Source organism: Macaca mulatta, chromosome 7 (genome assembly GCF_049350105.2).
Source record: "Macaca mulatta isolate MMU2019108-1 chromosome 7, T2T-MMU8v2.0, whole genome shotgun sequence".
In the NCBI taxonomy this organism is placed as follows: domain Eukaryota; kingdom Metazoa; phylum Chordata; class Mammalia; order Primates; family Cercopithecidae; genus Macaca; species Macaca mulatta.
The window spans coordinates 108,458,449-108,485,569 of record NC_133412.1 but is presented as its reverse complement, the minus strand read 5'-3'; the positions used below and the strand labels follow the sequence as shown (position 1 = coordinate 108,485,569).

Genomic DNA, 27,121 nt, shown 5'->3' with positions numbered 1-27,121 from the left:
AGAAACAAAAGAAAAAGAAATGAGAATAAACACACTTTGCATCCCAACATCATAAAATATTACAAAGAGTTTTGCTTTCACAAAATCAACTACCCACAACTGTATCTAGCAAGTAAAAGTGCACCTGTGTTTGTAAGCAGAGGAATGAGGAAACAGACTGGGGACACTTGGACTCATTTCCAGAGCATAGCTTTAAGGACCAGCCTCAGGGTGCTTATAAAGATCACATACAGAACAACCAGCTCTTCCTAGATGTCAAGTCACTATGCGGAGTCCCCACTGCACCTCCAACCCCAAGGCTACCTGCTAACCCCAAACCTCACCCTCTAATGCTCAGCTGGGAGTGCAATGGGTTAAAATAAGTCAACCCAATGGAGTGCTGGGGCCCCGGGGAGCTCCTTAGCCATGTGGAGTCCTGGTTTGCCCCCATGCCAGGCTGCTACAGGGAGGGCCCATTCATCCAAATGAATCCCTGAGCTGCTGGGGGCAGGGGGTGGAGGGAGAAGATGTCCCTCCCAGTTGGTTCCCAGGTTCCAGGAAGAAGCACAGATCCTGCCTCCATCCAGCCCAGAAGAGAAAAAGGGTCCTACTGGGGAAGAGGTGGCCTGACCTCCATGCGGGGCTGGGAGGAGGCGGGTGAGGTGGCTGGTGTGAAGCTGCAAGTTCCCTTTGCATACTGAAAGCTTCTAGTTGCAGCCGGATGTAGGTGAAAGTGCTGGGGCAGATAGGGGCCCCATGAGCAGAGCACCCCACCATGGGAAGATAAAAATAGAAATAGAGTTCTCCCCACCCCCACCCCAGCCTAAGAATGTGTGAAAAGCCACTCTGGAATGTCACAGAAGCAGCCATGCAAATTAAACTCATTAAATGAAATAGTACAAATGCAGGGCCTAGCACTAGCTTGCCACATGGTAGGTGCACAGTGAATGTTGCTCCCCTTACACACACACACACACACACACACACACACACACAGCTGTGTCTGACCCCACCACAAGCTGAAATGCACATCTACTTGATGTATTCATTCGGCTCCTCCTTGAGAGGCATGACCTCGGCTGCCCGAACTTGCAGGGCTCCCTGTAACTGACCACAGGAATCCCAGAGCAGAGCCCCTGGCGTGGAAGGAGCATGGCAGGGCAGCCTCAGCCTCAGGTGTCAGCCCTGGTGGGCTGGGTTTCAGGCAAACATTCTGCTGCAAAGTCTCCACGGGGTGTGAAGGTTCTCCCAGAGCTGGCCCCTCTGACTCCAGGCGCAGGGCCTGGGACACCTCGTCACTTCTCCCTCCTTTCTGCCAACCAGCCTCCCTCGCTCCACATTTGCAGACAGGCAGCCAGGCCCCTCCACCTCAGGCTCCCTGCAGGGTGGCCCTGGGGTGTCAGGTTGGGGTGGATAAGGGGAGGCTGGAAGACAGTCTTCCAGTGACTCAAGCTAGGCTGACCAGAGGAGTCAACCCCTCCATTTGGATGTGGAGCTTCAGTCTCCTCCACCACACACTTGCACGAAGGGTTGGGAGACTGGGTATGGGGAAGGTAAGGGATAACGCTGAGGGCTGAGCCCTAGGGGGTGGTGCCAACCTGGATTTTGCATCAGAGCAGGTTGAGAGCGAGGACCACGTACAGAGCACCCACTGTGTTCCAGCTCTATGCCAGGCCTTTGCATAGTCTCATTTCATCTTCACCACAACTTGGTCAGGTAGGTGTTCAAGACCCATTTTACAGATGAAGAGACTGAGGCCCACAGAGTTGAATTTAGTTGCCAGAGTCACACAGCTATCTGAGAGGGGTGGCCTCTGGCTCCATTGGCGGTGCTGTGTTTTCTGACTGAGGGTTGGGGCTAGTGTAGATCTGGGTAAAAGCTGCAGATGGACTTCTGGTTGCAGCCCAAGGAACCGTGTGGGGTGAGGCTGGCTCGGTGAGCATGCAGCACTGTCACAGAGGGGTCGGGACTGGGGGCACCCTCCTGGCCAGTAGAGGGCTGTGGAAGAGGTTTGCACAGGCCTCGTTGTCCCCAAGGTCACCAGGCCTTTTCCCCTGCGGTAAGTGGGGGTCCGCAAGCCTTAGACTTCAGCACGGGTGATTACTTCTTTCTGCCTTCCCAGTTGATGCCCTTGGAAAAGCCCCTGCCTCCATCATGGGCCACAGAGTGCTGTGTAATTTCCTCTGTGGGCCAGCCCTCCACCGAAGGCTGTGACGGGGACATGACTCAGGTTTTGGCCTGCCACCAACAAGCCACCAGCTGCATGGCTCCCAGCTGACTCGGTGGACACAGGAGCAGCGCCCATTGGCTTCCACCATTTCTGCTTCATCCTACACTAGGAAAGGTGTGCCCGCCGAGGGGATGGGCCAGGTGGACTGTGGGTCACACTGGACCCAGAGCATGTCAGGAACTGGAACCAGTTCTCCCCAGGTCGTCGCTGGGGAGAACCATGACTGAGACAGACCCTCCACCAGCTCTGGAGCAAGTCAGCCAGGATCCTCCAGGCTCAGGAATCTCGGTGGCACCAGCAAGCTATTGGAGCTGGGCCTGCTCTCCCCATCCACTCCCAAGTAAGAACATTTTCCACCTTCACACAGGAGACCCACAAGTGAATTTGCTCTTTTTGGAGAAAGGTGCTTTGCTTAGATAATTAAAAAAGAAAAAAGAAAAAAGAAACCAAACCCATTCATTGGTTACTTCAAGCTGCCTTCCAGGAATTCACCATGGATATACAGGGCCTTGAAAGGCCTCAGCTGACAGCAGACCTTTGGAAAACAAGAAAGGTCATCTTTGGATCCCTTGTTCTGAGCTGACAGTGGCTCCCCCGAGCTCCTCAGGGTGGGGAAGCACAGGCCGGGGCACCAGTCATACTTCTGGGCAATTTGAAGTCATGTGTTCTGTGTCACCAAGGCCATGACTCACCCCTGTGCTTGCCAAAGCTCCTTCACAAAGGGGCGAAACTGCTCCACAAGCACTTTTCCGAGTGAGGCTGCCCACCTCCCAGAGGAGAAACCGGGGCTGCACGGGAGGTGGGCCTGGCCGTCCCGGGTTCAAGCCATCCAGGCAGGGGCCCCTGACCAGGAGAGTTCAATTCTGTGTCCCCACCCACTAGGACTTCAATAAATTCTGTTAGATGAATGAACCAACAACAGAAGAAATGAAGTGAAGCTGGCGCAAAACACTAAAGGTCCTCCTTTAGACGTAGAATGTTCCCTGTGTTCTTGCACCTCGGGGAAGAGGAGGGATGCTTGTGTGACCCGTGGGAGGGAGGCTGGACCTCCTCAGAGTGAGCCAACAGCGGCTGAGGGCACAGAAGTCACATGCCCAGGGCTGGCTCTCCCTCCACATCCCTCAAAGAAGATGGGAGCTGTCCTGGAATCCTTTGAGGGGATAGGGCCACTCAGTGTCCGGGCTGTTTCTGGAATTACAAATAGCTCATGTTGGTTGAGATCCTCAAAGGAGTTTCATTTATTTATTTAATTTTTATTTATTGAGACAGAGTCTCACTATGTTGCCCAGGATTGTCTTGAACTCTTGGCTTCAAGTGATCTTCCCACCTCAGCCTCCCAAAGTGCTGGGATTACAGGCATGAGCCACTATGCCTGGCTCAAAATAGTTTTTTATTTATTTTTAATATTTATTCATTTATTTTTTTGAGACAGAGTCTAGCTCTGTCATCTAGGCTAGAGTGCAGTGATGTGATCTTGGCTCATTGCAACCTCTGCCTTCTGGGTTCAAACGATTCTTGTGCCTCAGCCTTCCGAGTAGCTGGGACTACGGTCTATGGTTGTGCACCGTCGCACCTGGCTTTTTGTTTGTTTGTTTGTTTGTTTGAGACAGAATCTCGCTCTGTCATCTAGGCCAGAGTGCAGTGGCTCAATCTTAGCTCACTGCAACCTCCGCCTCCCAGGTTCAAGCGATTCGTGTGCCTCAGCCTCCCAAGTAGCTGGGATTATAGGCGTCTGTCTCCACACCCAGCTAATTTTTGTATTTTTAGTAGAGACAGGGTTTCATCATGTTGGCCAGGTTGGTCTCAAACTCCTGGCCTCAAGTGATCGGCCCACCTTGGCCTCCCAAAGTGCTGGGATAACAGGAGTGAGCCACCACACCCGGCCAAAAGAGTATTTTTAAAAATTATTGTTATTATTATTGTGCTCCTTAAAACAACAAAGGCCTGGTGACAGATGCTAAGAGCCCAGTTTAGACCGGTGCGGTCAGGCTGGGAGGCGTGAGCAGCCACTCGTGGGCCTCGGTCAGGCTGTCCTGACAGAGTACATGGAGGAGGTGGCTATCCATGCTGCAGGTTCCGCCACCCTACAGCATCTCCCCCTGGCTGGGAATCCCACGTTTAGTTGCTCCTGTAGGTTGGGCAGCCATGGTTGGGGCAGCTGTCACCCAGAGATTGTGGGGACAGTTCTGGGCTTGCCTAAGGGCTCTGGAATCTGGAATCTGGACCACACAGCACAGCAGGATAAACAGCACACAGCTCATCCTTGAGCGTACCTAAAATTCCAAAATGATTCCAGAGTTAATGAGACCTCTTGGGTACCTAGTACCTAAAGGCTTAACTGGGATAGCACTCCGCCCCGCCCCCATCCCACTTGCCCCACCCCTCGCAAGACATGTTCAGTCCTCTGTAGAGACACCTCCCTTAGTGCTAAGGAGTCCACTTGACTCAGACTTCTGGAGTGGGGAAACGGAGGCTTTCTCCAGCCAGACTCATCATCCTGGAATTCTTTATTTCTCTCTCCTGATTGGGGTTTTTGTTTTCTATATTCCCTATTATTTCACTTTTTCTTTTTCACAGTCTTTTTTTCTTGAAATATTTCTCCTTTTCTTTCTTTGTCTTCTCCTTAGTAAATCGAATTGCCTAATTGTCAACCTGGCAGGTGGGGACTGGAATCCAGGGAGGATGTGGCACTGGACAGAGGCTTCCAGTGGAGGCAAGAGCGTGGTCCACCCACATGGCAGTAGATCCATGCATCTCCCTGGACCTTCCGTGTCTGCGCGTCCATCTGGGAGCTTCCACTGAGGGGCCTGAGAGAACAGAAGCAGAGGAAGACACCGAGGGTTGGCTTCCTAAGAGAGAAAAGTGTAACGAGAATGACATAACAGCTTTGTTAGGCTGATCACACTAATGGCCAAAACACTGAAGCTGAGTGGGTCAGTGATGCAGCAGGCATTAGTGCCAGCTGGAGAATCCAAGTTTGCCCTGCACTTAGGGCCGCTTCATCCCTGTGGCAGGATTTCTCACTCCTGGGGCCTTCCACAGATGTTCATTTTACCGTATTCTCTAACCATAAACAAATGAAAACTGTCATGGCATACAGCTTTCAAAGACCATTGTCTCGAAAAGGAAATTGGGACTGCATTTTCCCACAAGTTCAAGGAGTTGTGATTACTCAGAACGCCCTCTCGACATTCTTGTGAACATTTGAGAAATTCCCACTGCCTCCCGTTGCCCTCAGTGCAGGAAGCCAGGGATGTGCACACTCAGACAAGTGCTTCTGGGCTCACAGCAACTGCACAAACCATTGCATAACTGCGAGCAGGGTGCGTGTGTGTGTGCGCAAGAGTGTGTGTGTGCGCGCGCACGTGTGTCTGCGTGTGTGCAAGCGTGTCTGCGTGTGTCCATATGCGTGTGCATGTGTGTGCACATGTCCGTGTGTGTGCACGTGTGTCTGTGTGCGCGCGTCTGTGCCTGTGCATGTGTGTGTGCACGTGTGTGTGTTACTTTGCTTGATAATGAAAGGAAATGCAAATAAAGAAGTACTGGCTTCTGGTAAATTTATGCCTAAAAGATGATTTCATTCCAAATCTCTAGCCCACACACCTCCTCAAAATTCCTCCCTGGTTTTTTTTTTTTTCGGGAGCTTATTTCCCAGAGCGGTGTTTCAGGATTGCTGCAGGACATGTGACAATGGAATTACTTCCATGAGAGCCTGATTTTGGGGCTCACAGTTGTCCTCAAGCCCAGAGATGGATGCAGGGACTCTCCAAAGTAGAAGGGCCTTCTGGCTACCAGCCACCCATGCAAAGTGAAACTCCAGGCACGAAAAAGACCTGGGGAGTCTTGGCAAATACTGAAGCCATTGCTGGAAAAGAAGGCAGGCCCCACGTGAGCCTGCCCCCACCATTCCATGGAGACAGAAGGTTCACCTCGGTCCCCCACAACCATGCAGGATGAGCCCGTGGGAAGCTGAATGTGCCCAGGGGAGATCTTTGTGCCCTGCTAACCAGCAGCCTGCCAGACGCCCAAAGAAGTGCCTGCAGTTAGCCCGGAGGGAGCAGCGACAGGAAAGCAGAGAATTCTGGAAAATAAGGTTTCCCAGCATCATCTGCCTGGGTGAATGTTGTTGGCAGGTAGACATCTGTCTCAATTTCTAAAGGATGATCTGATTTTCTAAAAAAGGAGAAAGAAGGGAAGGAGAGAAGAAGGAAGGAAGGGGAAAAAGGGAAAAGTAAAGAAAAAATAAAAGAAGCCTGAGCACGGTGGCTCACGTCTGTAATCCCAGCACTCTGGGAGGCCGAGGTGGATGATCACCTGAGGTCAGGAATTCAAGACCAGCCTGACCAACGTGGTGAAACCCCATCTTTACTAAAAATACAAAAAAAATCAGCTGGGCATTGTGGCACATGCCTGTAATCCCAGCTACTTGGGAGGCTGAGGCAGGAGAATCGCTTGAACCCGGGAGGCGGAGGTTGCAGTGAGCTAAGATTGCACCATTGCACTCCAGCCTGGGTGACAAGAGCAAAACTCTGTCAAAAAAAAAAAAAAAAAGAAAGAAAGAATAAAATAAAAGGAGATATAAAAGTTCTAGATCTGTGCTGTTCACTGCCCGCATAATGCTAGTGGGCACTGAAATGTGGATGGTCTGAAATGGGATTCACTGTAAATGTAAAATAGACACTGGGTTTCAAAGGCTCAGTGAGGAAAAGGGACTGTAAAATAAGTAACAATCATTGTCATCAATTACATGTCGAAATAATCTTTTAATGATTTTTTATTAAACAAAATAGATTATAATTCATTTCACCTGTTTCTTATTTATTTTTCATTTTTTGAGAGGGAGTCTCACTTTGTCACCCAGGCTGGAGTGCAATAGCATGATCTTGGCTCACCGCAACCTCTGCCTCCTGGGTTCAAGCGATTCTCCTGCCTCAGACTCCCCAGTAGTGGAGATTATAGGCGCCCACCACCATGCCTGGCTAATTTTTGTATTTTAGTGGAGACAGCGTTTCACTATGTTGGTCAGGCTGGTCTCGAACTCCTGACCTCAGGTGATCCACCCGTCTCAGACTCCCAAAATGCTGGGACTATAGGCGTGAGCCACTGCACCCGGCCTGTTTCACCTATTTGTAAAATGTGGCCACTAGAACGCTGCCAGCTCCATCTGTGCCCGCTCTCTATTTACAAGGCAGGGCTGCCTCAGGTGGTAACTTTGGGATAACAGCCCTGGTCCCAGCCCCACTTCAACTTCCCACCAAATCATGAAGGTCTCTTGCTCAGCCCCCTTTCCCCAAACAGGGCTGGAAGTAAACCAGCCCAGGTGTGTGGGTGTCTAGATTCTTGGGTTCTCCAGATAAAATCCAAGCATCTCCCTGAAAAACCCTTTTGCTTTTGTAAAAAAAAAAAAAATAGAGATGAGGTCTTCCTATGTTGCCCAGGCTGGTCTTAAATTCCTGGCCTGAAGGGATTCACCTGGCTCAGCCTCCCAGGGTGCTGGGATTACAGGTGTGAGCCATCATGCCTGGCCCTGTTTTGCTTTTTAAGCAGCTATTTTCTGAGTACTGCTTGACCTTTTAAAATCCTGCACTTCATATAAAGGTACAAAGGGGCTTTCTTGCACTCCCTTGAGATAGTCATATGGTGGCTATGTGATAGAAAGGGAAACTTTGAATAGCATGTATGAGTTGTGGGATGGTTTTCGTTAGGCATCAGTGGAGACTGAGACCTGGACAGACACTGTTCGAGTTTGAATCCAGGTTCACTGGTCCTTAGGAGACTTTTTAAAGTGGTGCTACAGAACGTCATACCAACAGTCACAGAACATTTTTTCTTTTCTTTTTTTTTTTTTTTTTTTTTTGAGACAGGGTCTTGCTCAGTTTCCCAGGCTGGAAGGCAGTGACGTGATCTCACCTCACTGCAACTTCTGACCCCAAGGCTCAAGTGATCCTCACATGTCAGCCTCCTGAGTAACTGGAACTAAGAATATTTTTTCCATCAGGTGTTTAGCATCACAGACCTTTGTGTGTGTGTGTGTGTATTCACACACAAACACATTGTATTAGTCCATTCTCACATTGCAAAAAAGAACTACCTGAGGCTGGGCATGGCGGCTCACACCTGTAATCGCAGCACTTTGGGAGGCCAAGGCGGGCAGATCACCTGAGGACAGGAGTTTGAGACCAGCCTGGCCAACACGGTGAAACCCGTCTCCACTAAAAATACAAAAATTAGCTGGGCTTGGCGGCAGATGCCTGTAATCCCAGCTACTCAGGAGGCTGAGGCAGGAGACTCACTTGAACCTGGGAGGTGGAGGTTGCAGTGAGCCAAGATCGCACCACAGCACTCCAGCCTGGGCAACAGAGTGAATGCGACTCCGTCTAAAAAAAAGAAGAACTACCTGAGACTGGGTAATTTATGGAGAAAAGAGGTTTAATTGCCTCTCAGGTTTAATAAGAAGCATGACTGGGAGGCCTCAGGAAACTTAGGATCATGGTGGAAGTGAAGGGGAATCAAGCACCTTCTTCACATAGTGGCAGGAAAAAGAGAGAGAGAGAAGGGGGAAGCGCCAGGCACTTTCAAACCATCAGATTTCATGAGAACTCACTATCACAAGAACAGCAAGGGGGAAATCCACCCCCATGATCCAATCACCTCCCACCAGGCTCCTCTATGACACGTGGGGATTACAATTCCACATGAGATTTGGGTGGGGAGACAGAGCCAAACCAGATCACACATGTATTTATATATTTAATATGTTAAAATATATTACTTAGCATATTATATTAAATTAATATAAAATTATATATAATATATAAAACTATATTATATTTAATGTAATATTTTATATATATATATATTCTGAAAGTGCCAGGACATTGTTTTGAGCATTTCTGAACTTTGCATGCATTTCTGTTTATAAATTGTTCTGCACAGAAGGTATGCCTCTTTTATTCTATTGCTGTGCCCCTCTGACATACTGCATCAGTGTCTTTATTTGTTGAGCAATTTTTCTTACCTTCTGGCACCACAAGATACCCCAGGCTCATCTCCTATATTTTCTGCTCCAGTTCTTGATTCAGCCAGTTCTCAAAGGAGACTGGTACCTTTGGAGAATGGTATTACAAACCCAAGATCTGGGTGCTAGATGTGCTCATTGCTACTAGGGTGACATTTCTCAGCCTCTTGGGTGACGGAGTAAAGAAATACATATGCATTTACTAACATGTATATGCATATATACTCATATACTCAAAACAATGTCCTGGCACTTTCAGAATATATAGATATATAAAATATTACATTAAATATAATATAGTTTTATATATTATATATAATTTTATATTTAACATAATATGTGTATATCTATACACATTTCTATATGAAGCCATCTTTGTCCATATACATGTTTATTTTTGAGACAGGGTCTCACTCTGTCACCCAGACTGGAGTGCAGTGGCACAATCTTGGCTCACTGCAGCCTCAACCTCCTGGAGTCAAGTGATCCTCCCACCTCAGCCTCCCGAGTAGCTGGGTCCAGCGCCACCAAACCTGGCTAATTTTTATATTTTCAGTAGAGACAGGATTTCACCATGTTGCCCAGGCTGGTCTCAAACTCCTGGGCTCAAGTGATCTGCCCACCTCGGCCTCCCAAAGTGCTAGGATTACAGGTATAAGCCACCTTGCCCAGCCTCATTTTTGTCTATATTAAGCTAAGTATGAGTTCTTACCATTTCCTCCAAGTCTAATTCATTATCACATGGACCCTTCTATCCTCCTTCTGTTGCTTATCTTTCTCACCCCAACTCTGCATGTATTTCTAAATCCTTATTCCAGGGAGGGCTACACCCCTATTGAAGAACTCTTTCCAGAAGTATTTTGTTTGTGAGGAGGAAAAAAGCATTGTGCTTAATTACTATCAATGGAAAGAGAAAATGCCATCAAATTTTACAAACAACTAGAAATGTCCTTAAAGTTGTCATTGGGATGTGTTATTGATGGAGCACAGCCGTCTATATGGGTCACCGAAGCACACGAGTTCTGTGAGCCACTCTCTTGGTCCACGGCCTGGCTGACTTTGCTCCCAGAATCTCTTTCCTGGTGCTGGGTGGTAGAGGCTCTGGACCAGAACCTACAGGAGGGGCCTGAACACATTCGTCCACCCTCCAAAGTCACATGCACCTCAGTGTCTTCCTAGAACTGTGCCTAGGAGCCGATGGGCTTCACCTGCTGTGGTCAGTGATGCCAGCCACCTCAGACAGCATCAGCAAAGCTCAACGTGAATTCACATCCGCGTGATGATGTCCCACAGAAGAGCCCAGTACTGGCTGGAGAGTGGTTCCTCTGTGTCTTCCCAGTCTGGCTTCCTACCCTCCAGGAGGATGTGCATCTCATCCCGATGCCGACACGGACAGCGAGCATTTCCCTCTCTTCTCAAGCTCGTGCTCATGCGAGCGCTGGCCTTACTAGTGTGGGATTCTTCATCCAAGCCAACACAGCCTATTTGTGACAGCTTATGTTTAATTACACAAATCATAATAATTGGAACACTTATTTCAAGCATTTTGCTTCTATCAATTTATTTAATCTTCACAACAAGCATATATTAGCTCTATTTTTGTAGAAAAAGAGTAAGGCACATTGAGTTTTTTTTTTCTTCTTTACTTCTTACACACCTATTAACTAATGAAGCTAGGGTCTACACAGAACACCATGACCGTGCATACTGCCGCTAAGTAATGCATGAATGCACGTTCATTGTTTAAAAACAAAGATAGACCGGGTGCAGCGGCTCACGCCTGTAATCCCAGCACTTTGGGAGGCTGAGGCAGGTGGATCCCTTGAGCCTAGGAGTTCAAGACCAGCCTGGGCAACATAGTGAGACTTCATCTTTACAAAAATTAAAAATATTAGCCAGGCATAGTGGTGTGCGCCTGTAGTTCCAGCTACTCAGGGGCTGCGGTGGGAGGATCACTTGAGCCCAGGAGGTTGAGGCTGCAGTAAGCCATGATCATGCCACTGCACTGCAGCCTGGGTGACAGAGCTCAGATCTTGTCTCAAAGAAATGAAAAATAGATAAATAAGATAAAATTAAAAATCCAACACAGAAATATATGGAGTAAAATTTATAATCTCCCTTTATCACCTCCTTCTAATTCTCCTTTCCCCTTTGAGGTAACCACTCTTCATCGTGTGTGTATCTCCTTCCAGACCTGTTTTTCCTTCTTACATTGTTTCATGGATTTATTTTTTTAGAAATGGAGAGATGGGGTCTTGCTATATTGCCCAAGCTGGTCTAGAACTCCCGGTCTCAAGCGATCCTCCCACCTCAGCCTCCCAAAATGTTGGAATTACAAGCATGAGCCACTGCACCCAGACTCCAGACCTGTTCCTATGAATGAGATAGACTTAGGATTTGGGAGGGACTTTAAATACATACATATATATAAAATTATACTAATGTGTTATATTTTGACTTGTTAATTTCACTTGTCAACGTGTCTTAGAGATCTTCCATGTCACTATAGATAAATCTGCCTCAGTCTCTTAAGAGTTCCACAGTGTGGAGATACTGTAAGTTATTTATCCGGTCTCTAATTGATAGCTAAGTTGTTTCCAGCATTTTACTAGATAATCAACACCATGGCGAACATCCTTGCATATGCCTTGTGTGACAATGTCAGAGAGTGTATTCTCAGAAACAGAATTTTTGAATCAGAGTGAATCCACATTTGACATGTTATTACTGACTAATTGTTCTCCAAAAAGCTTGGGCTGATTTTCACTCTTCTATAACACATGGGGAGCTTGAGAACGCCTGTTTTCCCACACCCTCACTAACACTGAATAGCAGCAGTCCTTAACATTTTTGCTGATCTGATAAGTAGAAAATGGGATCTCCTTGTTTGAATGTGAATTGGTTCTTTTTGAATTTGTGATTTTAGTTTCCTCATTACTCATACGTTACCGGGCTTTGAATTTCTTTTTCAGTGTTGTGCAGTTATTTGCATCTTTCTTCATAATAATCCAAAATGATCTTTAAAACTCTCTGTTGATTTCACCTTTGTGCTTACGTAGATTTTGTTGAGAAATAGGAGTTTTCATTTCCGGAGCAGTGTGGATCTATCTGGAATCGCTGTCATGATCCCTGTGGTACCTGGCAGGGTGACAACAACGCAGCCAGTGACAAGAGGGCTGATTCTCTGCCTCTCCCTACAGACACCTCCGTCTCGGCCCCTCCCAGCCCCACCTGGAGCCTCCCAAGTGCTCCTTCCTTAAGGATAAACTGTTCTAGAACACATTAGCCTTTGGAAACTTGTGGACTTTTGTCACAGCCTCTAGGGTGGCTATGACTCAGCCCCGATGTCTAAGGCTGTCCACATGGAAAGTGTCAATTCCCCTCACACACCTGCCCCCAGCCCTGCCTCTAGATCTGCAGAAGGGCTTGCTGTGCTTTCCTCCCGGTGTGTGTCTGCTGCTGCTTATTCCCGTCCTTTCTGTGCCATCAGAAAGACAGAACAGTCACAGATGCTAACCCATTCAAACAGCACTACATCACTCCATGAGAATAGAGAGAGACAGATTTTAGAGACTGGGTCTTGCTCTGTCACCCATGCTGGAGTGCCAGTGGTGTGATCTTGGCTCCTTGCAGCCTCCAACTCCTGATCTCAAATGATCCTCCCACTTCAGCCTCTCGAGTAGCTAGGACTACAGGCGCATACCACCATGCTGGGCTGTTTTCTTTCTTTCTTTCTTTTTTGGAGACAGGGTCTTGCTATGTCACCCAGGCTGGAGTGCAATGGTGCAATCTCAGCTCACTGCAACCTCTGCCTCCCGGGTTCAAGTGATTCTCATGTCTCAGTCTCCCAAGTAGCTGGGACTACAGGCGCGCACACCACACCCGGGTTTATTTTTGTATTTTTTGCAGACGGGGTTTTGCCATTTTGGCCAGGCTGGTCTCAAACTCCTGACCTCAAGTGATTCTCCCATCTTGGCCTCCCAAAGTGCTGGGATTACAGGCATGAGCCACCGTGCCCAGCCTGTTATTTTTAGAGACAGGATGTCATTCCATTGCCAGGCTAGTCTGGAACTCCTAGGCTCAAGCCTCCTCCTGCCTTAGCCTCCCAGAATGCTTCAGATTACCATACCCAGCCTAGGTATAGATTTTTAAACATCTGAGATCTTTTAGAAACGTTTGTGCATGCTGGGCGCAGTAGCTCCCATCTGCAATCTCAGCACTTTGGAAGGCCAAGGCGGGTGGATCACTTGAGGTCAGGAGTTTGAGACTAGCCTGGCCAACATGGTGAAAACCATCTCTACCAAAAACACAAAAACTTAGCCGGGTGTGGCGGCATGTGGCTGTAATCCCAACTACTCGGGAGGCTGAGGCAGGAAAATCACTTGAACCTGGGAGGCAGAGGTTGCAGTGAGCCGAGATTGTGCCACTGCACTTCAGCCTGGGCAACAGAGAGAGACTCTGTCTCAAAAAAAAAAAAAAAGCTTGTGCATAAACATGTATATATTTGTATATAAATTCTTTTTTAAAAATGCAAATGGGAAACAACTATACATAGTATTCTACACCTCACTTTAAAAAAATAGTAATATTTCGGCCGGGCACGGTGGCTCAAGCCTGTAATCCCAGCACTTTGGGAGGCCGAGGCGGGCGGATCACGAGGTCAGGAGATCGAGACCATCCTGGCTAACACAATGAAACCCCGTCTCCACTAAAAATACAAAAAAATTAGCCGGGCGTGGTGGCGGTGCCTGTAGTCCCAGCTACTCGGGAGGCTGAGGCAGGAGAATGGCGGGAACCCGGGAGGCGGAGCTTGCAGTGAGCCGAGATCGCGCCACTGCACTCCAGCCTGGGCGAGAGAGCGAGACTCCGCCTCAAAAAAAAAAAAAAAAAATAGTAATATTTCTCAGAGATCTGTCCATTTCAGCCTATGCGATCTACTTCATTTGAAATGGCCACATATATTCCACTAATGTGTCATTACAGTCAGCCCTCCTCACCTGCTGGTTCTGCATCCAAGGATTCAATCAACTGCAGGATAGAAAATATTCCTTAGGTCAGGCGGTGGCTCACGCTTGTAATCGCAGCACTTTGGGAGGGCGAATTGCCTAAGGTCAGGGATTTCAGACCAGCCTTGCCAACATGGTGAAACCCTGTCTCTACTGAAAATACAAAAAAACTAGCCTGGCATGGTGGTGAGTGCCTGTAGTCCCAGCTACTCAGGAGGCTGAGGCAGAAGAATCACTTGAACTCAGGAGGCGGAGGTTGCAGTGAGCTGAGATCATACCACGGCACCCAGCCTGGGTGACAGAGTGAGACTCCGTCTCAAACAAAACAAAACCAAACCCAAACTCTTTTGAGACCAGCCTAGGCAACACAGCAAGACCCTGTCTCTAAACACACACACACACACACACACACACACACACAAATAGCAATACAACAACAAATAATGTAAATTAAAACAATAATACAATATAACAAGTATCTACATAGCATTTACACCTGATTACGTATTATAAGTAATCTAGAGGTGATTTAAAGTGTGGGGGAGGTTGTGCATGGGTTATATGTAAGTATTACACCATTTTATATCAGAGACTTGAGCATCGTGGATGTTGGTGTCTACAGGGCTAGGGGCCAGGGGTTTCCAGGAACCTCTCCCCCAGGAATAGGGGAATGACTATACTTATTTACTATCCGGTCCCCTATTAATGGATATTTGAGTTGTTTCTCTTTTTTTGCCATTACAAACAATGCGACTTGAACAAACATCCTTGTGGACATGTGGGATGTACCCGCAGGGTAGAACTGGAATGGCAGGGTCAAAGGAAATGTGTACTTTAATTTGGAAAGATATTGCCAAATGGCTCTCCAAAGAGGCTGTGCCAGCTCATGCTCCCGTCAACAGCCATCAAAAGAAGCTGCTTCCCTGCCCTCTCGCCAGCATCAGACTTGATTAAATGGTAAACCTTTGCCCTTATGATCAGTGAAAAATGGTATCTCACTGTGGTTTTAATTTGCATTTCTAAATTATGGTTGAGAAATGTGTATCATGTGTTAAGAAGTTATTCATATTTTTATTTTTTTAGAGACAGGGTCTCCCTATGCTGGCCAGGCTGTTCTCAAACTCCTGGGCTCAGGTGATCTTCCTGCCTCCGCCTCCGGAGTTGCTGGGACCACAGACTTGGTCCATGTGCGTTCACTTCCGAAGACACAGGACTCTTTCTGCAGCCTGCAATGATGCAGAGCTCCGTCTGCCTGGACACACCACACGGCCATTTCTCACCTAGACTTTTGCCACTCACCCGGCTCTTCCCAGGAAACTCAGACAGGGCCCCATTCTCATGACACCCCCGCTCTGCCCTCCTCCCAAGCCCAGGGCCTCTCTCTAGTTGCAGAGACTGGGAAACCTCACTATTTCTCATCAAGCAGCTTCCCGAATCTGTTTCTGCATCTTTTACACCCGTCTAAGGAGTCAGGATTCAGAAACCCAGAGTTCCAGAAGACTTTTCTCTTCTGTCTACTCTCATGTCTCTTCCCTAAGGCAGGGAATGGCCAGAAGAGCGAGCACATGTACGGGTGCGTGTGTGTGTCTGTGTGTGTGTGCCTGTGTGAGTGTGTGCATATGAGTGTGTGTGTATGTATGTCTCAGAGTGTATGTGTATAAGTACATGTGTGAGTGTATGTGTGAGTGCATGTATGTGTGAGCCTGAGAGTGTGTGAGTAGTGTATGTGCGTGTGTATGTCTGAGAGTGTGTGCGTATGAGTGCATATGTGTGTGTATGTGTGCAAGTGCGTGTGTGAGCATATCTGTGAGAGTGTGTGTATGTGAGTGTATGTGTATGAGTGTATGTGTGTGCATATGTGCGTGTGTGTGTGTGAGTGTGAGTGTGTGTGTGTGAGTATATGCGTGTGTGTGTATGTGTCAGTGTGTGTGTGTGTATGTGTGAGTGTGTGTGTCTGCATATGTGCTTCCTGGGGAGGGGAGAGGCCGAAGCTGGAAGGACGTCAGGGAGGAGAGCCCAGCCAGGTGTGAGGGCCCGGGGCGGCGGTCCTGGGGCCTCGGTGGGCTGTGCACTTGCTGTGCTGCTTCCCTGGAAGGTGTTGACGGGGTGCTGGCCAGCCCTGCTCTCCTGCTTGGCATCAGACGGTGAGCCTGCACATCTGGGCCCTCAGTCAGGTGCGTAGCATGCAGGTGCCCGCGGGTTTAACAGCCAGGCTGTGCTTGTCCTTGGTGCTCTCCACGAAGGCCTGGAAGGCAGGGGCCTCAAAGTGTCCCTTCAAAGGCCTCTGAGGCTTCTGCTTCCTCCCAAAGAGTTTCGTGAGTTCACTCTCAAGGAACCAGTGGGGGGAAAGAGTTTTCTCCAGAAAGCGCTCTTCTCTGTGGATGAGGCCTCCCCAGCCCAGTGCATTGCTCCCTAGCCTCCACTCCTGTTTTGCTGGGTTTCTTTGGGCCAGAAGGCTGGAGAGTGTAAAATGGCCCCACCGGCACCAGTGGCCTCAGACCCCTGTGTGCACAGGAAGGAAGCTGTAGGGGAGGCACTCGGCATTAGGTTACAGACACAACCGAATTCCTTCCTCACAGTGTGTTTGTCCCATGAGGAAGGAACCACACTCCCTGGTTCCTGCTTTGCGCTGCCTCCCACAGAATCAAAGCTCCATCTCCAAGCCTTTTAGTCCCAAGGGACTAGGTTCTTTCCATGAGGTCGCACATTTCCTGAAAGTGGCCATTGCAGTGGATCCAGCCGCCTGCACGTGGAGGTGCCCTTTTCTCTTCCTGAGCAGGGCCAGCTCTCCGTACAGCTTGTCTCCTTATCTCCAGTCACTTCTAACTGTCTCCTCCAGCTCCCCCGTGAGCTCACTCTGCAGCCTGACCTAGTTGTGTTGGCCCCATCCTTGCCTCTGTGCTGATTACTCCCAGGACCTTGCTGCCTTCAGTTCTGATTCCTCTGAGAACTTTTCGGTTCTGAGTTCTTCCTCTAACTATTCAGTTCATCTTCTCTTCTCAGTGGTATCTTGGAGCTCCACCAGCAGGCCTGTCTTAGGGGCCTCTGGCCAAACACATCTCTGAAGCATATGCGTCCATGAAGCTTTGGGGTCAGGAGGCAGATCCAGTCCCATTTCTGGCACTGACTGGCTGGTCCCTTGGCTTCTCTGAGCCTCTTTCTTCATCAGTAAAATGATGAAAAAAACAGTATCAACTTCACAGGGTGGCGAGCTCCATGGGCATCGTGATCGTATTTATAAAACATATGTGCTGGCCGGGCACAGAGGCACGAGCCTGTAATCCCAACAGTTTGGGAGGCTGAGGCAGGAGGATCGCTTGAGCCCAAGAGCTTGAGATCAGTCTGGACAACAAAGTGAGACCCCCATGCCTATAAAAAATAATAATAATAATAAAATTATCTGGGTGCAGTGGCACATGCTTGTAGTCCTAGCTACTCGAGAGACTGAGGCAGGAGGATTGCTTGAGTCTCAGAGTTTTGAGTCTGCAGTTTTGAGCTATGATTGCACCACTGAACTCCAGCCTGGGCGACGGAACGAGAGTTTTCTCTCTCTCTAAAAACAAAAGCGTATGTGTGGCCAGGCGCGATGGCTCACGCCTGTAATCCCAGCACTTTGGGAGGCCGAGGCAGGCGGATCACCTGAGGTTGGGAGTTTTGAGACCAGCCTGAACAACATGGAGAAACCCCGTCTCTACTAAAATTACAAAATTAGCCAGGCGTGGTGATGCATGCCTGTAATCCCAGCTACTCGGGAGGCTGAGGCAGGAGAATCGCTTGAACCCGAGAGTCGGAGGTTGCAGTGAGCTGAGACCACGCCATTGCACTCCAGCCTGAGCAACAAGAGTGAAACTCTGTCTCTAAAAAAATAAAAATAAAAAATAAAGCATATGTGCTATCAATTATTGTTACTATTACATGAAAAGCATTATTCATTGTCATTGATCCTGCCTCATCTGGCATAAATCTTGAGTCTAATATTTCTTGAGGGGACGGGGGTTTTCTCTACAATTTTCTCTCTTTATTTATTTATTTTTATTTTTTATTTTTTTCCGAGATTGCTCTGTTGCCCAGGCTGGAGTGTAGTGGCTCAATCTTGGCTCACTGCAACCTCTGTCTCCCAGGTTGAAGCAATTCTCCCACCTCAGCCTCCTGAGTGGATGGGATTACAGGCACCCGCCACCAGGCCCGGCTAATTAGTTTTTTTTTTTTTATAGTAGAGACAGGGTTTCACCATGTTGGCCAGGCTGGTCTTGAACTCCTGACCTCATGATCTGCCTGCCTCAGCCTCCCAAAGTGCTAGGATTACAGGCATGAGCCACCAAGCCCAGCCCATTCTCTCTCTCTTTTTAATGTAATTCTTTTTTTTTTTTCTGTCTCTTACCAGAATGAATGTAATTCTTTTTTTAATTAAGAGGTGAGGATGATGGCTACAGTGCTGGAGAGGAAAACAGAATAGGGTGTGGAAGGAAAGATAAATCGGCCATCAACAGCCTGGACTCCCAGGGTAGGTGGCAGCAAATTCAGCTGTGAAGGAATAGAGTTTGGAAACCTAGTGCTGGACTCCTCGTCTCTGTGGACAAGAGACCAGCCCCGCCTCTGCAGATGCCCTATGGGCGCTCCCAGGAGTCTCTGACCGCACCCAAGGATACACGGGCAATTGGTGCCCTCTTCACTTGTCTGTGTCGCTCTGGCTTGTCACCTCTGGAACATGGGCCAATAGCCCAGGAGGCAGGGCCCCAGGGAGACATGTGCTGGGCCACCTGCAGAGCGAGAAATGAAGGGACAGGGAGTCTCCTGAAAGGGGACAGCAAGTCTGGCAGCAGAGGGTCAGGAAAGCCTGAGGGCCCAAGGCCCTGGAGTCATGGGCTGGGGGTCTACCTCGCAGGGAGGCTGAGCGGAGGAAACGCGAGAAGACAAGACGCGGGCCATGAGCCGGGAGAGGAAGCAGGAGGTTAGAAGTAAACCACACACTTGGCCGGGCGCGGTGGCTCAAGCCTGTAATCCCAGCACTTTGGGAGGCCGAGGCGGGCGGATCACAAGGTCAGGAGATCGAGACCACAGTGAAACCCCGTCTCTACTAAAAATACAAAAAATTAGCCGGGCGCGGTGGCGGGCGCCTGTAGTCCCAGCTACTCAGGAGGCTGAGGCAGGAGAATGGCGTGAACCCAGGAGGCGGAGCTTGCAGTGAGCCGAGATCGTGCCACTGCACTCCAGCCTGGGCAACAGCGTGAGACTCCGTCTCAAAAAAAAAAAAAAAAAAAAAAAAAAAAAAAAAAAGAAGTAAACCACACTGACTGTGGGGCTATCAGCATAGCAAAACGTTGCAAACGCCCTCACTTTCCATCAGTGTGGGAAAGGCTAAATATATACGAGTATCCACACGATGAGGAGGCTGAACAGAAAGATGAGAATTTGCATTATGTATTGATATGAAACGATATCCAAGTTAAATAAAATAATTTTCTTGTTGGTAGGGTTGCTTCAATTTTTTTTTTTTTTGAGACAAGATCTCCCTTTGTCACTCAAGCTGCAGTGCAGCGGCGTATTCATGGCTCACTGCAGCCTTGACCTCTTGGGCTCAAGCGATCCTCCCACCTCAGCCTCCCAAGTAGCTGGAACTACATGTGGCTAATTTTTAAATTTTTTATAGAGACAAGGTCTCCTTATGTTGCCCAGGCAGGTCTTGAACTCCTGGGCTCAAGTGATCCTCCTGCCTCAGCCTCCCAAAGTGCTGGGATTACAGGCAGCAGGCACCAGGCCCGGCCCCCACCCCAAAATACTTTTTTAAATAATAAGTTGCATGCTTTTGAAAAAGAAGAATATTTACGTATTTGCTTAAATGTGCATAAAATGCCTCTGGAAGGATTCACAAAAACCCATTTCAGAGAGTGTTTATTTAACAGGTAGACTCAACCGGGGAAGATGAGAAAGTTCTGGACATGGATGTTGGCGATGGTTGCATCCAGTGCGAATAGACAATGCCACTGGACTGCACACTTAAAAATGGCTAAACTGGGGGCTGGGCGCGGTGGCTCACGCCTGTAATCCCAGCACTTTGGGAGGCTGAGGTGCGCGGATCACGAGGTCAGCAGATCGAGACCATCCTGGCTAACCCGGTGAAACGCCGTCTCTGCTAAAAATACAAAAAATTAGCCAGGTGTGGTGGCGGGCACCTGTAGTCCCAGCTACTCGGGAGGCTGAGGCAGGAGAATGGCGTGAACCCCGGAGGTGAAGTTTGCAGTGAGCCGAGATCGCGCCACTGCACTCCAGCCTGGGCGACAGAGAGAAAGACAGTCTCAAAAAAAAAAAAAAAAAAAAAAAATGGCTAAAATGGGCTGGGCGCGGTGGCTCATGACTGTAATCCCAGGACTTTGGGAGGCCGAGGAGGGTGGATCACCTAAGGCCAGGAGTTTGAGACCAGCCTGACCAACATGGTGAAACCCGTCTCTACTAAAAATACAAAAATTAGCCGGGCTTGGTAGCAGATGCCTGTAATCCCAGCTACTTGGGAGGCTGCGACAGGAGAATCGCTTGAACCCAGGAGGCGGAGGTTGCAGTGAGCCGAGATTGCGCCACAGCATTCCAGCCTGGGCATCAAGAGCAAAACTCTGTCAGAGAAAAAGAAAAAGAAAAATGGCTAAAATGGTAACTTTTATGCTATGTATATTTAACCACAATTTTTAAAAACCCACCAAAAACTATTTTGACAATTGCCTGTGGGAAGAACTGGATGTTTGAGAGAGGGAGAGAGGCTTTTCACTGCATATCCTTTTGTATACACTGAAATCTTTTCAAAAAATAAGTAAATGAAATTAAACATACAAGAAGCAGTAAGCAGGTAAGGCCCAAGGACAAGCTAAGCCTTGCTCAGCCTGTAGCTGAGAGGCAGCATGGGGGAGTGGCTGGTTCATTTACAAAGACACTATTTACAAAGCCGTGAGGGGCGTAGGAGAAGTAGCGATTGTGCAGCAACGCGGGGTGGACGGGAGCAAGAGGAACACCCCGTGGGACAGAGTCTGCCTGAGAGGGGCCGTGACCTTCCTTTTAGGTCCAGCCCAGCCTGGGCGACTCTGCGGGGAGGACTGCCCGGGAATGAATACAGACTCCCCACCCCTTCCCTCCCTTTGATCTCCGCTGGGCTCCTCACTGGCCATGACCAAAAGGTGCCAGAGGGCAAGAGTGGCATCCATGCAGTGCACACAGCAGCTCCTACAGGGCACAAAGCTGGAAGAGAGGAGGGATGACCTCTGGTAGGGCCTGTGGGCGAGGGGCCAGCCTGCCTGGGTGCACAGCCCAGCTCTAGCATTGACTACCTGGGTATCCTTAGGCATCAAGATCTGGAACCCAGCAGTAATCATAATGATCCTAGAGGCTGTTATGAGAATGAAGTTTGTTAATCCATGTAAAGTGTTTAGGACAGCACTCTGCACAGGATAAACCCCAGACACGTGAATTGTGACTGGCTGCGTGAAACCTAGAAGCTTTCTGTGGCCTCTACGGAGGCAGGATCCAATGGGTCCATTCCGAGAGCGGGAAGGAGGAAGCCAGCAGTGGATGCTAAGTTCAGGCTGGCACGTGGGAACGACAGTAACACTGAGGCATTGAGAATCTGTAAGTAACAAGACTGTGTGGGATCTGCTGTGTCCGTTGTCCTTAAACCCTCACCATGCAAGCAGGCTGGGTGGAGTCGACCCTGTCTAACAGAGGAGGGGACTAAAGGGATGAAGCTCCCTGTCCAAGGTCACACAGCCAACAAAGGCCCGCACTTTCACTGCTGCACCCCTCCCAGCTGCTAAATGTTCTTTTAGAAACTCAGAGCATGCTGGGGGAGGTGGCTCATCCCTGGAACCCCAGCGCTTTGGGAGGCTGAAGTGGGAGGATTGCTTGAGACCAGGAGTTTGAGACCAGCCTGGGCAACAGAGTGAAACCTCGTGTCTACAAAAATACAATAAAAACAAGAAACTCAGAGCCCATGAAAGATGTATAAGTTGCAATATAAAAACTTAGAATTGAGGCTGGGCATGGTGGCTCACTCCTGTAATACCTGCACTTTGGGAAGCCAAGGCAGACAGATCACTTAAGGTCAGGAGTTCAAGACCAGCCTGGCCAACATGGTGAAACCACATCTCTACAAAAATACAAAAATTAGCCAGGCGTGGTGGCGCATGCCTGTAATCCCAGCTACTCCAGAGGCTGAGGCATGAGAATCGCTTGAACCCGGGAGGTGGAGGTTGCAGTAGCTGAATTAAGCCACTGCACTCCAGCCTGAGTGACAGAGCAAGACTCTGTCTCAAAAAATAAAAATTAAATTAAATTTAAAAATTAGAATTGAGAATATCCTCTATTTAGTAGAATTTTCTCCGAGCTTCTTACCAGGTATCTTAGCACTTACACAGAGGGTAAATTCTGATTTCAGATTATGTTCTATGGGGAAGAGTCTTTAAGTGTCAAAAATGTCAAATCTATTAACTTTAAAATGCAACTTTAAAGAGGATTGCAGGAAATTTTACAAAAAGTTAAAAATAATAAATCTATGTTTAAAAATAATGCATTTTCCAGAAAAATATCAGTGCCATGGTATTTAGAGTCAGATATGGTTAAGAAAGTGATTAGGCCAGGCGCGGTGGCTCACGCCTGTAATCCCAGCACTTTGGGAGGCTGAGGCAGGTGAATCACCTGAGGTCTGGAGTTCAAGACCAGGCTGGCCAACATGGTGAAACTCCATGTCTACTAAAAATACAAAAAATTAGCTGGGCATGGTGGCCGGCACCTGTAATCCCAGCTGCTTGGGAGGCTGAGGCAGGAGAATCACTTGAACTTGGAGGGCGGAGATTGCAGTGAGCCAAGATCATGCCATTACACTCCAGCCTAGGTAACAAGAGCAAAACTTCATCCAAAAGAAAAAAAAAAGAAAGAAAGAAGAAAGAAAGAAAGAAAAAGAGAGCGAGAGAGAGAGAGAAAAAGAAAGAAAGAAAGAAAGAAAGAAAGAAAGAAAGAAAGAAAGAAAGAAAGAAAGAAAGAAAGAGAAATAAAGAAAGAAAGAAATTGAAGTAGGCTGGGCATGGTGGTTTACACCTGTAATCCCAGCACTTTGGGTGGCCGAGGCAGGTGGATCACCTGAGGTCAGGAGTTCAAGACTAGCCTGGCCAACATGGCGAAACCCTGTCTCTACTAAAAATACAAAAAATTAGCTGGGTATGGTGGTGGGCTTCTGTAATCTTAGCTACTGGGGAGGCTGAGGCAAGAGAATCGCTTGAACCCGGGAGGAGGAGGTTGCAGTAAGATGAGATCGCGCCATTGCACTCCAGCCTGGGCAACAAGAGCAAGACTCTATCTCACAAAAAAAGAAAAAAAAAAAAAAAGTGATTCAAGCACAGGAATATGTACCAAGAATAATGTTTTTCTTTTTTCTTTTTAAATATTGAAATAACCAATATAAACACGTTTTATTTGTTCTAATGCTCGTATAATTATTTTAAATAATTTTATTTTTGAAAATAGTTTTTAACTGTTATTTTATAAATTCATCCATATAATAAAATGAATATCTTCGAAAATAAATACTTAACAATGTTTGAAGTCCAAGGCCGCCGCCTATGTCAGCATGTCAAGGATTATGTGGGTCATCTCCTTATTCCTTGTCCCTGCAGCTTCACAAATGGAGAGATAATTTTCATCCCTATCAGCCTCAATTCGTGGTAAATATAGATGAATGAGTGGATGGACAAACAAAACATTGAAGGACAAATTGGCCAATGTACAGGGGAGCTAGTGACAAGACTGGAAAGACGGTTTGGTTTGGGTTACACAGGAAAGGCTTTTTTTTTTTTTTTTAGACAGGGTCATCTGGCTCTGTCACCCAGGCTGGAGTGCAATGGCACAATCACAGCTCACTGCAGCCTGGAACTCCCAAGGCTCAAGTGATCCTCCCACTTCAGCCTCCAAAGTACCTGGGACTATGGGTGCATGCCACCGTGCGCGGCTAATCTTTGTGTTTTTAGTAGAGATGAGGTTTCACCATGTTGGCCAGGCTGGTCTTGAACTCCTGGGCTCAAGCGATCCTCCTGCCTCAGCCTCCCAAAGTGCTGGGATTACAGGCTTGAGCCATTGCGCCCAGCTAAGGAGAGGCTTTGACGTAAGACTGAAGAGTTGAGGTTTTACGTATGAGGCAGCACTGTGCCCACTGGGGCGTTGGGGTTTTGAACAAGAGAATGATGTCACGCAACTCGAGTTCTAAGGAAGATTTTTCTCATGCAGGGGCGAGGAGAAAACTGGCAGGATCTTGTGGGAGCCTGGGTTGGTTGGGGGTTAACCAGTCCCTTTGGCAGTGACAGGAAAGTCTGGCCCCAGGAGGAAGCTCACGATAGGAAATGTTTTCTTTCTGCATTTCGATGATGCCACCTGCCTCCCGAGGGGGTGGGGGTGGTGAGTTGAGTCCGTTGTAAGGTCAGGACCCGTATCTCAGGCTGGGCATCGCCCAGAACCAGAACAGAGGGCAGCACCAAGAGCCCAGCATGCCTCCTCCTCTGGTTCTGTTCCCGGGGAGATTCTGTACCCCAGAATGGGAAGGATTAGGTCCTTCCTTCCAGTCCCCAAGACCTTCTTGCACACAGGCAGACCCTGGCCAGAACATTCTTCAGACAGGTGTTTGTAACCCTTAGTGTATTTCCAGGATGCCCAGTGGATAACTTCTCACCACCCGAGACCATCTTGCTGTGATACATTCTGAGGGACTGAGATAGCCCTAGAACAGAACATTCTAGATCAGCACTCCCTTGCTCTCTCCAGTCTTGCCTTGAATGCCAAAGTTCAAGTCGAACTGGACCTCAGGGAGAAGTCAGACAAACCATAAAGGAAGTGGCCGCCCTTCCCATCCATGCACACAGAAAGGCTGGGAGAGAGGAGAGGGCTGCCGACGGGAAGCTTCATTCTTGACCGCAAGACCAGTGCTGGGCAGATGGGGTATTTCTCAGCAGGAAGGCGGGCTGAGTGGTCAGCAGCCCCTTCCAGTGTCCCGCGGATGACATGTGACTCCTGGGAGCCCCATACTGCTCCTTGCTAAAGTCACACCTCTTAAGAAAAACGGAGGGCAAGTCCCTTGCCTACAGCAGCCTCAGTGGTGAGAAGACTCTCTGGACTCAGGTGGCTATTTTCAAATGAATCTCCTGAGGACCAAGTGATCCAAGCCTGCTCCTGGCTGATGGGAGAGGGCTGGGCCATGGGCTCAAAAACGTATTGGCACTTAATTAATTCAACAAACATTTACTTATTTATTTTTTACTTATTTTATTTTATTATTTTGAGGCAGAGTCTCGCTCTGTCGCCCAGGCTGGAGTGCAGTGGCATGATGATCTTGGCTCACTGCAACGTCTGCTGCTTTCTGGGTTCAAGCGACTCTTCTGCCTCAGCCTCCTGAGTAGCTGAGATTATAGTTGCCCACCACCATGCCCAGCTAGTGTTTTGTATTTTTAGTAGAGACGGGGTTTCAGCATGTTGGCCAGGCTGGTCTCGAACTCCTGGGCTCAAGAGATCCTCCTTCCTTAGCTCCCTACAGTGATGGGATTACAGGCATGAGTTACCATACCTGGCCCAACAAATGTTTATTGAGCACCTACTATATGCTGTGCCCTGTGCTGGGTAGGAGGAAATGATGTGAACAAAACAAAGCAATGTGCTGCTGAGGTCAAGATGCTCACAGGGCCCAGACTTTTAAAGGTCGAATTCCCCAGTGGACCAGAACTCTCAGGCTGGAAGCAGGGGGAGGTTGTGAGTCCCAGAGGAGAAACAGGATGGCGGTGGCTCCTCCTATCTCAGGGGTTTGGAAATCTGGCCTGGGCAGTTTGTGGCACCCTGGTTGTGTGAGCTGAGAGCCTGGCTGGAACCGAGATAGACCCGTGACTGTCCACAGCTGCCCCAACAGTGAGACGGGTCTGCTCCTGCTATCTTCCCTACAGTCGCTGAAGTCACAAGCTATGAGCCAGTTTTCCCTCAGTAGGCCAGGGTCCTCGGGGGATGTATGAGGAGATGGTGTACACTGGAAGCCTGTGGAGTCACGGCTGGGGAAAGACAGGCTGGACACTTGGGCCTCCGAGACACCCCTGGCTGGGTTCGCCTTTCAGAGTTTGAGCCAAGCCTGGAATCACTCCAGGGACAAAGGAGACACATCTGCCAACGTCTGCCCAAATCCCCTTGGCCACGGGAGCCCAGGACCAGCCATAAGTGGGCAGGAGCCAGGGGCCGTGCGGGGAATGGGGCTGTGGCAGAGGCCTTGGGACACGCATGGGTCAGCGGAGGCCCTTGAAGTCCTGGGCAGGCAGGTTCCTCAAAAGCAAAATCACTTGAAACAGGTTGTGCGGGACAGCTGAGGCCCTGTGGCCAGCCCCCGAGCACAAGAGGCTCCCGCAACAGAAACCGCTGGCCAGCAAGGCAGCTGCTGGCTGGAGACGCACAGAGACGGCTGAGGGCAAGGAGCTGAAGGGCGAGGACGAGGGGGTGCCCCTGGTGACCCCACCCTGAGCTCAGCCGCTCCATCTGGGCTCTAATCCCCTCTTTTGTTTTCAGCTCATGCTTCTTCCCCAGTGAAGGGAGGCTGGGAGGTTCTGTTGTGGCCCTAGGAGCTGCCAACGGCAGTAGAAGGCAGGGCCTTGGCAGGCAGCCTTGCCTCTGTGGGAGCAGGCGGCGCTGATTACTCTAAGCTGCCAGCCACTGCTGGTACTTCCCAGCCCGCTGGCCTTGCCTCCTGTGTGGTGGACTCTGTGGGAGGGGACGGAGGGGTGGAGCGGGAGGAGGAGACCCAGCCGGGCCTTGAAGAGGAGCCAGGAGCTAAGAACTTGACCTAGAATCCCAGGATGAAGGACAAGTCCAGCCCCCTCCAGGATTCAGGGTCTC

The 27,121-nt window shown here is 48.9% G+C and overlaps 1 protein-coding gene across 3 annotated transcripts in view; it reads right to left on the bottom strand.

Moving 5' to 3' along the window:
* PRORP (protein only RNase P catalytic subunit) overlaps positions 1–27,121 on the bottom strand; it is a 253,529-nt gene that overhangs the window by 10,185 nt on the left and 216,223 nt on the right. The window contains exon 10 of one of the 3 annotated variants that reach the window (XR_013396185.1): positions 24,052–24,189. The exons of the other annotated variants lie outside the window; for them this stretch is intronic. The gene's annotated coding sequence lies outside the window, so the exon portion shown is untranslated. Of the gene's footprint in view, positions 1–24,051; positions 24,190–27,121 lie in introns of those variants that run through there. 3 annotated transcript variants of the gene reach the window in all.